General features: G+C 39.1%; 1 protein-coding gene across 1 annotated transcript in view; it reads left to right on the plus strand.

The window, feature by feature from the left end:
- Positions 1 to 5000, plus strand: part of cdkal1 (CDK5 regulatory subunit associated protein 1-like 1) — a 213284-nt gene that overhangs the window by 125564 nt on the left and 82720 nt on the right. The window lies entirely within an intron of this gene.

A 5000-nucleotide genomic window follows, 5' to 3' on the forward strand; every position in this document is an offset into this window, starting at 1 on the left:
GGTGAGACTACATATGAGTGAATGTTTAATTTGAATTGTGCACAAATTGTTGTGGTTATAACTGTATATCTGTCAATTTGATGCAGTGTTCCTTATATTGCCACTGCTGTCAGGTTTATATCACATAAACTCTGAAAACAAGCTTTCCGTTTAGCTGCACAGAAGTTTAAAGACTGCAGTGATGTTTTTTTCTAAACCTTTCTCTTTGGCTGCAGTCTTTCCCTCTTTATGTCAGTTCTCATTCATCAGGGCAGTATTTTGCAAGGTTACATATCTCAAACATGGACTCAATAGACACATTGAAAGAGAGCTGACTGCACAACTGTTTGAATATTTCAGCCTTGATTCCTGACACACTTTGTGTTCAAGCTATGTTCTTCCAAAAACATGCACACGTGGTGCGAAACATGTGCATCCTGATATGATTAAAGAAAAAACTGAAACATGAACATAATGCATGGATCTGACCTGTGACATAGCACAAAAGAGAAGAAATGATGCAAACTTAATCTTTTGCTGTATGAAAGATAATCTGACATGGAATTTGAGTATGAATAATTATGGCAGTGGTGAATGACTATAGAATTGATGCTATGATAATATGCTATGAAGAGATTCATATTAAAATGAGATTCAAGGCAGAAAGGCCTTGAATTTCTAGGTATTATTGTTTGATTTAGAAGAAAGATGTATGCAATGGTGTGTGTATATATAAGCATGTAATTACTTCTGCCAGATGATAATCTCTTATTTTTAAGAGAGTAATCCTTTTTTCCTGGATATAAATGACACAATTCATGTTTTGAGATTAGTACAGTATAATGTTTTTCTGCTACATTTGATTGTATATGTCAGAGATTTACAGAAACAGTGAGGGAGTCAGAGTATGTACTTGTTTTAGGAACACCGTCAAATCACAGGATGGACATGGATTCACTCCCATCAATATCTAGATAATCATGAGAGACTTATTCAGCCCAATGGATACTGGTTAATAATCCAGTGTGCACTTTTCTCTGTTGAATTGTGTTGCTGTGGTTGCTATATATAAATCTCATATACTGTATATAAATATAAATGCATACACTGCCATTCCAAAGTTTGGGGTCACTTAGAAATTCCCTTGTTTTTGAAAGAAAAGCACATGTTTTGTCCATTAAAATAACATCAAGTTGATCATAAATATTGTGTAGACAGTGTTAATGTTGTAAATGACTACTGTAGCTGTAAACGGCAGATTTTTAATGAAATATCTACAGAGGCGTACAGAGGCCCATTCTCAGCCATTATGCCTGTCTTCCAATGGAAAGTTGTGTTTCCTAATGCAAGTTGATCATTTCAACAGGCTAACCGATCATCAGCAAACCCTTAAAACTGTTGTGCTGATTAAAGAAGCAATACATCTGGCCTTCTTTGGACTAGTTGATTATTTGGAGCATCAGCAGTTGTGGGTTCCATTACAGGCTCAAAATGGCCAGAAACAAAGAACCAATGTCCTCCTACAACAGGACAAACAGGACAGCACAGCTCCAAACTATGTAAGAACGATTTAGCAAAGAAGCAGTCAGCTAGTATTCTGTCTATCATGGAGCAGCACAGTCACCGGATCTCAGCCCTATTGAGTTGTTGTGGGAGCAGCTTGACCGTACGGTACACAAGAAGTGCCCATCAAGCCAATCCGACCTGTGGAAGGCGCTTCAGGAAGCGTGGGGAGAAATCTCTTCACCTTACCGTAACAAACTGACAGCTAGAAGGCCACAGGTCTGCAAGGCTGCAATTGCTGACAAATGGAGGATTCTTTGAAGAAAGCATTATTTCAATTAAAAATCATTATTTCTAAGCAATGACATTTCTTCCTATTTAAACGCATTTCATGTATGTTTTCAGGGAAAACAACGAAATCTCCAAGTGACTTTTGAACGGCAGTGTGTATATATGTGTGTGTGTGTGTGTGTGTGTGTGTGTGTGTGTGTGTGTGTGTGTATATATATATATATATATATATATAGGGGTGTAACGGTTCACAAAATTCTCGGTTTGGTTCAATACGATACAGTGGTGCCACGGTTCGGTACGTTTTCAATACAGCAAAAAAGCAGAAAAGCCAAATCCTCGCTGGGGAGACTCTCAAGTAGTCTTTTGTAATGAAAGGTCATGTTTGATACTTAAGATCTTCTCTAAAATCTTCCTCTATAAACGCAAACAGACACGTTTCCTGGACAGCTTTAAAAGTTTTATTTTTCAGACTTAGTTACAGCACTGCGGGTCTTGCTCTATCTCTCACTTCATATTTACATTAAAATCAACACTTACACATACAAATGTACTAGATTATGATCCATAAATGTGGTCAACACAGTGTCGTTGTTTCTGTTCTCCCTCGTAGCTCTGCTGAAGTCTCTGTCCTACTGGAGAGCAATCCATGGTTTGTTCCTTTGTAGTTTATGTGTGTTAACTTGTTGTACAGAACAAAACAAACATTAATAAGAAAAGGAAAGTCCTCCGTTTTGTGTCCGTCCTCTCTAAAGCCGCTAACGTGACTTCAGACGGCCGCTCGGTAGGTCTGATACCTCCGCTGGACACGCCGCTCACTGATCGCTCCATCAACAGCTGCTTCCTCCGTAATAATGCAGACTTTAACTGAACAACAGCTGCTAGTAAAGACAACACGGTCGACAACACCTGTAATCAGTTCACCATGTTGAATTAACCTGGTAGTCGATTGATAATCAATGCTGTTGTCGTTTGTGAACATCCGGTCACGTGATAGGAGGGTGGCGAATCAGGGAAGGACATCACGTTACGTCGGGTGGGTTGCCATGTTTGAGCGCAGTGGCTCCACCAATTTTAGCCATTTTTTTTTTTTCAAAAGCAATTTAATGTTATTCAAACATATTGTTCGGTTCGTAATGCGTACCGAACCGTGAGCCCCGTACCAAACGGTTATATATATATATATATATATATATATATATATACATATATACATATATATATACACACACACACACAGTTGTGGTCAAAAGTTTACATACACTTGTAAAGAACATAATGTCATGGCTCTCTTGAGTTTCCAGTTATTTCTACAACTCTGATTTTTCTCTGATAGAGTGATTGGAACAGATACTTCTTTGTCACAAAAAACATTCATGAAGTTTGGTTCTTTCATGACTTTATTATGGGTTAACAGAAAAAGTGACAAAATCTGCTGGGTCAAAAATATACATACAGCAACATGAATTAGCAATTTTGGTGACTTAGAAAGTTGTGTCGATGAAATGAGCTTCATAGCATGGCCTCTTAACTTCTTGTGAGTGATTATGAGTGACTACAACTGGTGACTTCTCTGAGGCCATTTAAATAGGGCTCATTGGATACAAACGCCCACAAACGCTACAATGGGAAAGTCAAAGGAGCTCAGCATGGATCTGAAAAAGCGAATCATTGACTTGAACAAGTCAGGAAAGTCACTTGGAGCCATTTCAAAGCAGCTGCAGGTCCCAAGAGCAACAGTGCAAACAATTGTTTGTAAGTATAAAGTGCATGGCACTGTTTTGTCACTGCCACGATCAGGAAGAAAACGCAAGCTATCACCTGCTGCTGAGAGAAAATTGGTCAGGAGGGTGAAGAGTCAACCGAGAACCACCAAAAAGTAGATCTGCCAAGAATTAGAAGCTGCTGGAACACAGGTGTCAGTGTCCACAGTCAAGCGTGTTTTGCATCTCCATGGACTGAGAGGCTGCCGTGCAAGAAGGAAGCCCTTGCTCCAAAAGCGGCACCTTAAGGCTCAACTGAAGTTTGCTGCTGATCACATGGACAAAGATAAGACCTTCTGGAGGAAAGTTCTGTGGTCAGACGAAACAAAAATCGAGCTGTTTGGCCACAATGCCCAGCAATATGTTTGGAGGAGAAAAGGTGAGGCCTTTAACCCCAAGAACACCATGCCTACCGTCAAGCACGGTGGTGGTAGTATTATGCTGTGGGGCTGTTTTGCTGCCAATGGAACTGGTGCTTTACAGAGAGTAAATGGGATAATGAAGAAGGAGGATTACCTTCAAATTCTTCAAGATAACCTAAAATCATCAGCCCGAAGGTTGGGTCTTGGGCGCAGTTGGGTGTTCCAACAGGACAATGACCCCAAACACACATCAAAAGTGGTAATGGAATGGCTAAATCAGGCTAGAATTAGGGTTTTAGAATGGCCTTCCCAAAGTCCTGACTTAAATCCCATTGAGAACATGTGGACAATGCTGAAGAAACAAGTCCATGTCAGAAAGCCATCAAATTTAAATGAACTGCACCAATTCTGTCAAGAGGAGTGGTCAAAGATTCAACAAGAAGCTTGCCAGAAGCTTGTGGATGGCTACCAAAAGCGCCTAATTGAAGTGAAAATGGCCAAGGGACATGTAACCAAATATAAGCACTGCTGTATGTATATTTTTGACCCAGCAGATTTGATCACTTTTTCTGTTAACCCATAATAAAGTCATGAAAGAACCAAACTTCATGAATGTTTTTTGTGACAAAGAAGTATCTGTTCCAATCACTCTATCAGAGAAAAATCAATATCAATATATCTGTGTGTATATATATATATATCTGTGTGTGTGTGTATATATATATATATATATATATATATATATATATGCATGTTCACATATTTGTCTTTTTGATGTTGAAGATTAAAGTCATTTTGTTAACATAGTTTGCTGTGAGAAGATGAGATGTACTGCAGCAATCAATAGATTTCATGGAACTGCTTCATGCAGGTCAACAGTCAAGCCATAGGCTTAAATATAAAATGTAAATCTGGGTGAACAGGACTTGTATCCAGGTCACTGTACAGCTCTCTACAGTTAAAGCCTTGTGTATTTAACTACATGGACGGTGAGTGTGTGTGTGGTATTTGTGCATCTGTCATTTTGTGAGTCAGTATGTCTCTTTAGATCACTCAGACACACTTTTCTCTGTCTCTCGTATCACCTCTCCCTCCACACACT

This window comes from Cebidichthys violaceus, unplaced genomic scaffold (genome assembly GCF_023349555.1).
Source record: "Cebidichthys violaceus isolate CVI_PGR_0920_01 unplaced genomic scaffold, fCebVio1.0.p SCAF_7, whole genome shotgun sequence".
Classification (NCBI taxonomy): Eukaryota; Metazoa; Chordata; class Actinopteri; order Perciformes; family Stichaeidae; genus Cebidichthys; species Cebidichthys violaceus.